General features: G+C 37.2%; 1 protein-coding gene across 12 annotated transcripts in view; it reads left to right on the plus strand.

Annotated features, from left to right (window-relative positions):
- The window catches only part of SLC17A1 (solute carrier family 17 member 1), a 69780-nt gene that overhangs the window by 54780 nt on the left and 2689 nt on the right, over window positions 1-12311 (plus strand). The window contains exon 13 of one of the 12 annotated variants that reach the window (XR_009009535.1): window positions 9363-9717. The exons of 9 other annotated variants lie outside the window; for them this stretch is intronic. The gene's annotated coding sequence lies outside the window, so the exon portion shown is untranslated. Of the gene's footprint in view, window positions 1-9362; window positions 9720-12311 lie in introns of those variants that run through there. 2 more of the 12 variants (XR_451349.2, XM_007186284.2) reach the window with 2 other exon arrangements.

Below are 12311 nucleotides of genomic sequence, written 5' to 3' on the forward strand. Positions count from 1 at the left end.
TCCTCCCCTCCTACCCATCTCATTGTGGTTCTTCTTTCTGCCTTCAGTTGTAGATCTTTTTCTGATAGGTTTCAGTCATTTTCATAGATGATTATTCTGCAAGTAGTGATTCTGATGTGTTTGTGAGAGGAGGTGAGCTCAGGGTCTTTCTACTCCCACATCTTGGCCAATCTCCAAGGTTTTTACTTAAGAGACAGGAGTTGAGAGAAATGGAAAGAAAAGGAATCCACATTGGAAAAGGGTAAAATTACCATTATGAGTTGATGATATGACTGTTTACCTAGAAAATATAACTGGGTTGGCTGGAAAGCTACAGAAACAATAAGTGCACACAGTAAGTTTCCTGACTAACCTATTAATACAGAAAATTTTTTTCATGTTAAAAAATAACTAGTTAGCAAATTTATTGAAAGAAATGATCCAATTGATGGTTGGAGGGAAATCTGATGTGATCAATCAAAAATGTACTTGACTCAGTTTGCCAGCACCAAGAAATTTCCAAAATGGTGCACTCACAAAAATTCACCAGGATGCATTTATGCTCAAGATTGCTGATTAGAAATAACAAAAATCTGGATCTGGAATTAAACATGTCTACCAATGGCGTCTTTGTTAATAAATTTTGTAAGTGAATGGAATATAACCAGCAGCTGAAAAATATAGGATCTCATACAAATATTTTAATATAGAAATTACTGAGGCCATTGCTATGAATAAGCACATAACAACACTAGGAAATATTCCATAGGTGTTAGCAAAAGTTTGTCTTCTATTTCCAAGGTACAGAGTTGGGCACAGCTATGGAAGCAATCACACTACTTTATTCAGACCCTATAAATCTTACTTGTTTCTATATATTTGACCTATTTAAATACTAAAAGTTATACTAAAGTTTTCCATGATTGTTATTTCTATTCATTTCTGTTTATGTCCAAGCAGTCATTATTGAATATTCTGATGTTGTATTATAATTTCAAAAAGATTTTGACAAGTATATCTTAATTGAAAATTTAATTTTGATTTTGTAAAGTTATCAGCCTTTTCCATTTTATGATTTTTACTCAATTGACTTTCTGATATTGATATTGCATCCTCAAATTTTATGCGTGTGCGTGCTTGTTTTAGATTCCCAGGAATACTTTTTCATAGCCTTTAAATTCCGCCTTTCTGAGTCATTTCATTTAGTATGTGTTTCTTACAAAGGGTATATAGTTGGGTTCAATAATTTCACCCATTCCGAGACTTGTCTCCTATGTTAGCTGAGTTTAACCCAACTGCATTCATTATGTTTACAAATATACTTCATTTTCTGTCATTTTATTTTATATTCCCTTTAAAAAAAAGTCCTCCTCCTCCTGCCCCCTTGCCTGCTTCTAGTAATTTGGAAGGTTTATGGAATATTGTAAGTTTGGGTTGTGCTTACACTCTAATGAAATCTTTGAAAATGTGTTCATTTTCCATTACCATGCTACATTCTTTTCCTGCCTTCTTTTCCTTCCAAAATATTTAACATATTCGACGTTTCTAATTACTTTTCTCTGGCTAGGACCGATTCTCCCTGAGCTTGTAATTCCCCAAGCATGGTTTGGGTAGAATTTTCTCAGTTCTCCTGTTTACCTGGTCGCTGTTTCCATCTTCCTATCAGGCTGCAGCTGGAGGTCTGGGAGTTTGAATCCACTTTTCAGACCCTAGGCAAGAGGACAGCTCAGGGAACACCAGCCCGGGTAACGGGGTAGTTCCGCAGATGTTTTCCTTAGCTTTGCTTTTTGTTTTGATGTGCTGATGGTTGTTTCTTCAGTCATCTGCGTCTTCAGGTCTGTCAGCCATAATCAACGGTATTTTTCCCTGTCAGTCAAACTGACACACTGTTGCAAAGGTGATCAATCCCAACTTCCCATCTTTATTTAAGAAATTGGGGGAAAACAAGAAAGAGCTGAGTCACAGCCACGTGTTTCTCCTCCAGCCCAGAAGCCATTGCCAAAAGACCTGGGACACCAGGATTGCAAGGGTCCACCTGGTTCCCAGATGCCCTGGCCCTGGTTCATTACCCTCTCTTACTTCCAGACGAATGTACCAAACTTTTGAGTCTGGTAGGCATCGTGAGTTGATTTCCAATGTCGCTTTTTCATTTGATCCCCATTGTTTTGAATTTAGCAAATAGTCCTTGTTGTTTTTGGCATGGTGTAGTGCTCTAGTCTTTGTAATTTTCTGATTTTGCTTCTTTGAATTTATTTCAGTGGGTTCCAGATATAGTAGTTGTGTAAAGGGACATACATTCTGCCTGTGAAAGTTCATTTAGAGCAAGGCTTCTCAACTTTTTTGTGATGGACCTCAATTCACAATATAATGCCCAGAACTCCAAAGGAGAAAGATTATAGTGAAATAGTTATCAAGATATTTTAAAAACATGTTTATGATCATATATATACTCCTTTATTAATTCATTAAATAATGAGAACTAATTACAGGTCTAATAGAACCATTGTAATTTCAAAACAGTGTTGAGCAAAACAGCATATTTTGCAATATTGGTAATAACTGTAATGACATAAGAAGATATCTGTGATTTCTTATGGTGTCAGTCATCAGTACCGCTAATATTACTGTGGTTTGTTGCCTACATTCATAATAGATAGAAATGTTAAATTTCAGCCAGAGGTTGGGGATATAAAGATATAATTTTTTTCTATAAAGTTCGCAGATCCCAGATTAAGAACCCCTGCTTTCTAATATTCAACCAGATAAAAAAAATACTTTTAAAGCATTTTTATAAGTGCTGAGAAGTGAGCTACATCGTCAGGACTTCTATTCCTAAAGGAGCTTTATGTTTTGTTGTGTGTGGTAGGGTGTGTGGGGAGGGGGGTATAGGGAGAGAAGATGAATGATATCTATAGTTTAAAAGTTAAGACAGTTCCAGGTACTAATAGCCCATAAAGAACATGAAAGAGGGTAACATCATAGAGAGAGTCCAGGAGAGCTGCTTTAGATGCAGATATAGGACGTGACATTTGTGTTGAGACTTCAGTGATGAGAAGGAGAGCCTCCTGGCAATCAGGGGAAAGGGTGCTCCGAGCATCAAAAATAACCAAGGGAAGGACCTAGAGATGGGAATGAGCTCAGGCTACCTAAGAGGGAGAGCAGAGGGCAGTGTGGTTGGAATCTAGTGAGTGACAGGAAGTGGGATTGGGAACTAGTTAAGGGCCAGATCCTGTAGAGCTTGAAGATCATGGTAAGAGCTTGGTCTGAATGTAATTCTATTTATAATTGGATCAATTCAGTACTTTTGAGGAGGGAGGTGACTTGCCTAATTAATGCTGTATAGAGATCCTCTGGCTACCTTCTAGAAAAGGGTCTCTAGGAAAACAAGAGTGGAGGGAGGGAGGCAGGCTGTTTCAGAAGTTCATGTCAAAGATGTTCACGGTGTGGGCTAAGATGGAGGCAGAAGGAATGGTGAGAAGCAGTTAGATGTAGACTCTGCAGGGAGAGCTGGGCAGATATGGCAGGGAGATTATGGATTGTGCAGGAGAGAGAAGAAACAAGGATGGGACCTAGATTTTGGTTTTAACAACTAAGTGAATAAGGAAGTACATTACACAGAGCTCTCAGCATTTTGTTCCTGGTGTGTTGTCATACTTGCCTTTGCCTCCTAAATGTTTTCCATAGCGGCAGTACCATTTTACATTTCCACAAGCAATGTGTGAGGGTTCCAATTCTCTGCATCCTTGCATTTGTTATTTCCTGTTTTGTTGTTTTATTATAGCCATCTTATTGGGTTTGAAGTGGTTTTGATTTGTGTTTCTCTAATGATTTCTTTTTAACATCTTGATTGGAGTATAATTGCTTTACAATGCTGTGTTAGTTTCTGCTGTATAACAAAGTGAATCAGCTATATACATATATCACAATATCCCCTCCCTCTTGCGTCTCCCTCCCACCCTCCCTATCCCACACCTCTAGGTGGTCACAAAGCACCAAGCTGATCTCCCTGTGCTATGTGGCTGCTTTGCACTAGCTATCTATTTTACATTTGGGAGTGTATATATGTAAATGCCACTCTCTCACTTCATCCAAGCTTACCCTTCCTCCTCCTCATGTCCTCAACTCCATTCTCTATGTCTGTGTCTTTATTCCTGTCCTGCCCCTAGGTTCTTCAAACCATTTTTTTTTAGACTCCGTATATATGTGTTAGCATACGATATTTGTTTTTCTCTTTCTGACTTACTTCACTCTGTATGACAGACTCTAGGTCCATCCACCTCATAACAAATAACTCAATTTCATTTCTTTTTATGGCTGAGTAATATTCCATTGTATATATGTGCCACATCTTCTTTATCCATTCATCTGTTGATGGACACTTAGGTTGCGTCCATGTCCTGGCTATTGTAAATAGAGCTGCAATGAACATTGTGGTACATGACTCTTTTTGAGTTATGGTTTTCTCAGGGTATATGCCCAGTAGTGGGATTGCTGGGTCACACAGTAGTTCTATTTTTAGTTTTTTAAGGAACCTCCATACTGTTCTCCATAGTGGCTGTATCAATTTACTTTCCCACCAACAGTGCAAGAAGGTTCCCTTTTCTCCACACCCTCTCCATCATTATTGTTTCTAGATTTTTTGATGATGGCCATTCTGACTGGTGTGAGGTGATACCTCGTTGTAGTTTAGACTTGCATTTCTCTAATGATTAGTGATGTTGAGCATCCTTTCATGTGTTTGTTGGCAATCCATATATCTTCTTTGGAGAAATGTCTATTTAAGTTTTCTGCCCATTTTTGGATTGGGTTGTTTGTTTTTTTGATATTGAGTTGCATGAGCTGCTTGTAAATTTTGGAGATTAATCTTTTGTCAGTTGCTTCATTTGCACATATTTTCTCCCATTCTGAGGGTTGTCTTTGCATTTTGTTTATGGTTTCCTTTGCTGTGCAAAAGCTTTTAAATTTCATTAGGTTCCATTTGTTTACTTTTGTCTTTATTTCCATTTCTCTAGGAGGTGGGTCAAAAAGGATCTTGCTGTGATTTATGTCATAGAGTGTTCTGCCTATGTTTTCTTCTAAGAGTTTGCTAGTGTCTGGCCTTACATTTATGTCTGTAATCTATTTTGAGTTTAATTTTGTGTTTGGTGTTAGGGAGTGTTCTAATTTCATTCTTTGACATGTAGCTGTCCAGTTTTCGCAGCACCGCTTATTGAAGAGGCTGTCTTTTCTCCATTGTATAGTCAGGCCTCCTTTATCAAAAATAAGGTGATCATAGGTGCATGGGTTTATCTCTGGGCTTTCTATCCTGTTCCATTGATCTATATTTCTGTTTTTGTGCCAGTATCATACTGTCTTGATTACTGTAGCTTTGTAGTATAGTCTGAAGTCTGGGAGCCTGATTCCTCCAGCTCCGTTTTTCTATCTCAAGATTGCTTTGGCTATTCAGGGTCTTTTGTGTTTCCATACAAATTGTGAAATTTTTTGTTCTAGTTCTGTGAAAAATGCCATTGGTAGTTTGATAGGGATTGCACTGAATCTGTAGATTGTTTTGGGTATATAGGCATTTTCACAGTGTTGATTCTTCCAATCCAAGAACATGGTATATCTCTCCATCTGTTTGTATCATCTTTAATTTCTTTCATCAGTGTCTTATAGTTTTCTGCATACAGGTCTTTTGTCTCCCTAAGTAGGTTTATTCCTAGGTATTTTATTCTTTTTTTGCAATGGTAAATGGGAATGTTTCCTTAATTACTCTTTCAGATTTTTCATCATTAGTGTATAGGAATGCAAGAGATTTCTGTGCATTAAGTTTGTATCCTGCTACTTTACCAATTCTTTAATTAGCTCTACTAGTTTTCTGGTGGCATCTTTAGGATTCTCTATGTATAGTATCAATTCATCTGTAAACAGTGACAGCTTTACTTCTTCTTTTCCAATTTGGATTCCTTTTATTTCCTTTTCTTCTCTGATGGCTGTTGCTAAAACTTCCAAAGCTATGTTGAATAATAGTGATGAGAGTGGACAAACTTGTCTTGTTCCTGATCTTAGAGGAAATGGTTTCAGTTTTTCACCATTGAGAATGATGTTGGCTGTGGGTTTGTCATATATGGGCTTTATTATGTTGAGGTAAGTTCCCTCCATGCCTAGTTTCTGGAGGGTTTTTATCATAAATGGGTGTTGGATTTTGTTGAAAGCTTTTTCTGCATCTATTGAGATGATCACATGGTTTTTTTCCTTCAGTTTGTTAATATGGTGTATCACATTGATTGATTTTCATATATTGAAGAATCCTTGCATTCCTGGGATAAATCTCACTTGATCCTGGTGTATGATCCTTTGAATGTGCTGTTAGATTCTGTTTGCTAGTCTTTTGTTGAGGATTTTTGCATCTATGTTCGTCAGTGATATTGGCCTGTAGTTTTCTTTCTTTGTGATATCTTTGTCTGGTTTTGGTATCAGGGTGATGGTGGCCTCATAGAATGAGTTTGGGAGTGTTCCTCCCTCTGCTATATTTTGGAAGAGTTTGAGAAGGATAGGTGTTAGCTCTTCTTTATATGTTTGATAGAATTTGCCTGTGAAGCCATCTGGTCCTGGGCTTTTGTTTGTTGGAAAATTTTTAATCACAGTCTCAATTTCAGTGTTTATGGTTGGTCTGTTTATATTTTCTATTTCTTCCTGGTTCAGTCTTGGAAAGTTGTACTTTTCTAAGAATTTTCCCATTTCTTCCAGGTTGTCCAATTTATTGGCATATAGTTGCTTGCAGTAATCTCTCTGATCCTTTGTATTTCTGCAGTGTCAGTTGTTACTTCTCCTTTTTCATTTCTAATTCTATTGATTTGAGTCTTCTCCCTTTTTTTCTTGATGAATCTGGCTAATGGTTTATCAATTTTGTTTATCTTCTCAAAGAACCAGCTTTTAGTTTTATTGATCTTTGCTATTGTTTCTTTCATGCCTTTTTCATTTATTTCTGATCTGATCTTTATGATTTCTTTCCTTCTGCTAACTTTGGGGTTTTTTTTTTTTTGTTCTATCTCTAATTGCTTTAGGTGTAAGCTTGGGTTTTCTATTTGAGATGTTTCTTGTTTCTTGAGGTAGGATTGTATTGCTATAAACTTCCCTCTTAGAACTGCTTTTGCTGAATCCCATTTGATTTTGGATCATTGTGTTTTCATTGTCATTTGTCTCTAGGTATTTTTTGATTTCCTCTTTGATTTCTTCAGTGATCTCTTGGTTATTTAGTAGGGTATTGTTTAGCCTCCAAGTGTTTGTATTTTTTACAAATTTTTTTCCCTGTAATTGGTATCTAGTCTCATAGCATTGTGATTGGAAAAGACTTGATATGATTTCAATTTTCTTAAATTTACGAAGGCTTGACTTGTGAACCAAGATATGATCTATCCTGGAGAATGTTCCATGAGCACTTGAGAAGAAACTGTATTCTGTTGTTTTTGGATGGAATGTCCTATAAATATCAATTAAGTCCATCTTGTTTAATGTGTTCTTTAAAGCTTGTGTTTATTTATTTTCATTTTGGATGATCTGTCCATTGGTGAAAGTGCGCTGTTAAAGTCCCCTACTATGATTGTGTTAACGTTGATTTCCCTTTTTATGGCTGTTAGCATTTGCTTTATGTATTGAGGTGCTCCTGTGTTGAGTGCATAAATATTTACAATTGTTATATCTTCTTGGATTGATCCCTTGATCATTATGTAGTGTCTTTCTTTGTCTCATGTAATAGTCTTTATTTTAAAGTGTATTTTTTCTGATATGAGTATTTCTACTCCAGCTTTCTTCTGATTTCCATTTGCATGGAATATCTTTTTCCATCCCCTCACTTTCAGTCTGTATGTGTCTCTAGGTCTGAAGTGGGTTTCTTGTAGCTAGCATATATATGGGTCTTGTTTTTGTATCCATTCAACCAGTCTATGTCTTTTTGTTGCGGCATTAAATGCATTTACATTTAAGGTAATTAGTGATATGTATGTACCTATGACCATTTTCTTAATTGTTTTGGGTTTGTTATTGTAGGTCTTTTCCTTCCCTTTTGTTTCGTGCCTAGAGAAGTTCCTTTAGCATTTGTTGTAAAGCTCGTTTGGTGGTGCTGAATTCTCTTAGCTTTTGCTTGTCTGTAAAGGTTTTAATTTCTCCATCAAATCTGAATGAGATCCTTGTTGGGTAGAGTAATCTTGCTTGTAGGTTTTCCCCTTTCATCACTTTAAATATGTCCTGCCACTCCCTTCTGGCTTGCAGGGTTTCTGCTGAAAGATCAGCTGTTAACCTTATGGGGATTCCTTTGTATGTTATTTGTTGCTTTTCCCTTGCTGCTTTTAATATTTTTTTCTTTGTATTTAATTTTTGATAGTTTGATTAATATGTGTCTTGACGTGTTTCTCCTTGGATTTATCCTGTATGGGACTCTCTGTGCTTCCTGGACTTGATTAACTATTTCCTTTCCCATATTAAGGAGGTTTTCAACTATAATCTCTTCAAATATTTTCTCAGTCCCTTTCTTTTTCTCTTCTTCTTCTGGGACCCCTATAATTCAAATATTGGTGTGTTTAATGTTGTCCCAGAGGTCTCTGAGACTGTGCTCAATTCTTTTCAATCTTTTTTCTTTATTCTGCTCTGTGGTAGTTATTTCCACTATTTTATCTTCCAGGTCACTTATCCGTTCTTCTGCCTCAGTTATTCTGCTATTGATTCTTTCTAGAGAATTTTTAATTTCATTTATTGTGTTGTTCACCATTGTTTGTTTGCTCTTTAGTTTTTCTAGGTCTTTGTTAAAAGTTTCTTGCATTTTCTCCATTCTCTTTCCAAGATTTTGGATCATCTTTACTATCATTACTCTGAATTCTTTTTCAGGTAGACTGCCTATTTCCTCTTCATTTGTTTGGTCTCTTGGGTTTTTACTTTGCTCCTTCATCTGCTGTGCATTTTTCTGTCTTCTCATTTTGTTTAACCTACTGTCTTTGGGGTCTCCTTTTCACAGGCTGCAGGTTCATACTTTCCATGGTTTTTGGTGTCTGCCCCCAGTGGGTAAGGTTGGTTCAGTGGGTTGTGTAGGTTTCCTGGTGGAGGGGACTAGTGCCTGTGTTCTGGTGGATGAGGCTGGATCTTGTCTTTCTGGTAGGCAGGACCACATGCAGTTGTGTGTTTTGGGGTGTCTATGAACTTATTATCATTTTAGGTAGCCTCTCTGCTAATGGGTTGGATTTTGTTCCTGTCTTGCTAGTTGTTTGGCATGGGGTGTCCAGCACTGGAGGTTGCTGGTCGTTGAGTGGAGCTGGGTCTTAGCATTGAGATGGAGATCTCTGGGAGAGCTCTCACTGATTGATATTACATGGGGCCAGGAGGTCTCTGATGGTCCATTTTTCTGAACTCAGCTCTCCCACTTCAGATGCTCAGGCCTGATACCCAGCCGGAGCACCAGGACCCTGTCAGCCACACAGCATACCTCCTCAGTGAGCCCAGGAATGGCTGATCTCTGCTAAATGACCTGATGCGAGTTGTCCTGATGCCTCTCTTACCCAAACTCAGAGGCAGAGCACCACTTGGATGAGCACAGGAAGGAAAGTCACGCAGACCAAGCCCTGACCTTTGCTGCGGCCTTCACAGCAAGGCCTGGGCCCTGGGCGTTGCTGGTTCAGAAGTGGCTCATTTTAATACATTCTGGCCTAAAGTTACAGCTGGTTTCTAGAAAGGGAACCAAAAACACCGCCTCCCTAATGATTAATGATGGTGAGCATCTTTTCATTACATATTGGTCATTTTTATATCTTCTTCAAAAAAATGTTTATTAAAGCTTTGCCCATTTTTTAAATGGGTTGTTTGTCTTTTTGTTGTTGAGTTTATATAGTCTATATATAAGACCCTTATCAGATATGTGACTTGCACATAGTTTCTCCCATTCGGAGGTTGTCTTTTCACCTTCTTGATAGTGTTCTTTGCCACACAAAAGTTTTTAGTATTTATGAAGTCTACTTTATCAAATTTTTCTTTTGTTGCTTATGCTTTTGGTGTTATATCTAAGAAACCATTGCCAAGTCTGAGGTTGTGAAGAATTTACACCTATGTTCTCTTCAAAGAATTTTATTGTTTCAGCTCTTACATTTAGATCTTTTTGATCTATTTTAATTTTTGTAAATTGTGTGAACTAAAGGTCCAGATTCATTCTTTAGAATGTAGCTATCCAGTTATCCCAGGACAATTTGTTTAAAAGACTATTCTTTCCCCAGTGAATGGTCTTGGCATGTTTGTCAAAAATCAGTTGACCATAGACACTTTGGTTTATTTCTGGACTCTTAATTTGATTCCACTGGTCTATATATTTATCCTTATGCTAGTACAACTCTGTCTTGATTACTGTTGCTTTGTAGAGAGCTTTGAAGTGTGAGTCCTCCAACTTGGTTCTTCTTTTTCAAGAATGTTGTGGCTATTCTGGGTCCCTTGCAATTCTGTATTAATTTTGGAATCAGCTTGTCAATTTCCACAGAGAAATTGCTGGGATTCTGATAGAAATTGCATTAAATCTATGGATCAATTTCAGGAGTTTTGCCATTTTAACAGTATTGAAGTCTTCCACTCCATGAACATCGATTCTTTTCATTCATTTAAATCTTCTCTCATTTCTTTCAACAATGTTTTATACTTTTTGGAGTATAAGTCTTACATTTCTATTGTTAATTTTATTCCTAAATTTATTCTTTTTTATGCTACTTTAAATGAAATTAGTTTAATTTTTGGATTGTCCATTGCAAGTATATAGAAATATGACTGATTTATGTATATCAATCTTGTATCCTGAAACCTTGCTGAACTCATTTATTAGTTCAAATAGTTTTTTAGTGGTTCTTTACAATTTCTATGTAGAAGATTATGCCATCTGTGAATATAGTTTTATTTCTTCTGTTCCAGCCTAGGTACCTTTTATTTCTTTTTCTTGCCTAGATGCCCTGCCTAGAACCTCTACTAGGATGTTTAATAGAAATGGCAAGAGTGAACATCCTTGTCTTGTTCTTGATCTTATAGGGAAAACACACATTTTAAAATTTTTTCAAAGCCTTTCTCTAACTCCACTCTCCTGAGGCTTTTACTTTTATGTAATCCTAAATTGTTTTAGAATCATATGACTTTTTAAAAATCACATCCTGAGCAATATCTGTGAGGTACCCTAACACCTCATGTTGGAATTTCATGTCTGTTATATATGGCCACCCACAGCAAGTCTTCAATGTAACATCATCATACACCCTGTTACAGAATTAGTCACCATAAATTTGGCCAAATACAGGCCATGCTAGAAAAGAGGAAACAGAGAAATCTTTATTTCTTCCGATGGACTATGTGCACTTAAAGCAGTGACATTTTGGTGAGAGATGTCAACTTTTTTCTCAGTCGTGGGTGAAATACCTGTGTTGCCTAGCATTTTCCCTCCTGTGGATAAAACGCAACATGGTTGCTGACGTTAAAGGAATGTTTATATTCATTTAACACGTAGAAACACATGTGGGGGTACTTACTGGTAGTTATTAGGCAACGTAAGTAACTGTTTCTACTGGGAAACACAGAAAACATCTGTTCGTATGAATGGCATGTTTTAGTGTGCCTTCCTCATCATTGCCCCAGATAGGCTCCCGTACTGATACCCAAATTAAGCACCTTGGCCACTTCCCCTTTTTGGGTTTTGGAGAACATTACATCAGATGAGTTGATCTGGACACCTGCTAACCAGGTGAAGCTGGGTTTCAGTCCAGTTTTCCAGATAGCACTGTCCCAATTGCCACAGGTTTTGGTAGCTTGTTCTTTGAAAGGACTGGGAATGCTTCTGAGCAGAACCAGAGTGTGTAGTTGGTGGAGGATCACAAAAAGAAGTTTCATTTTCATTTTCTTAGTAACAAATAGTTACAAAGAATGGGAATTTGGTCAAGTACAAAAAGTGTGCCTTGTGAATGCTGTGGATAAAATGTATTCCTATTAGGGAGAGCAGCAATATCAAACTACCTGAGTCCCAAACCCCAGGAGTGTGCAGTGTTTTTATTTTCAGGATACAGCATAGGTATAGAGCAAATGGTGGATGGTTTCATACCACGTGCTTGGACCTAGCAAGATATTGGAATTGTTCAGACCTCTTACTCAGAGACTTTTGGGAGTAGGAACGAGTAAGGAGGATAAAATTGCACCATTTTTATGTCAAGAGATGAGAAGTGTAACAAATGCCTAGGATAAACTAATTGGGACAAAGAAAACAACTTGAAAAAATATACTAAGCCAGACTATTCCTTCAAACTGTTGTAAAGCTTTCTTATATCCACTGGGTATCAGGACTCAGTGAC

The sequence above is a fragment of the Balaenoptera acutorostrata genome, chromosome 10, assembly GCF_949987535.1.
Source record: "Balaenoptera acutorostrata chromosome 10, mBalAcu1.1, whole genome shotgun sequence".
Lineage (NCBI taxonomy): Eukaryota > Metazoa > Chordata > Mammalia > Artiodactyla > Balaenopteridae > Balaenoptera > Balaenoptera acutorostrata.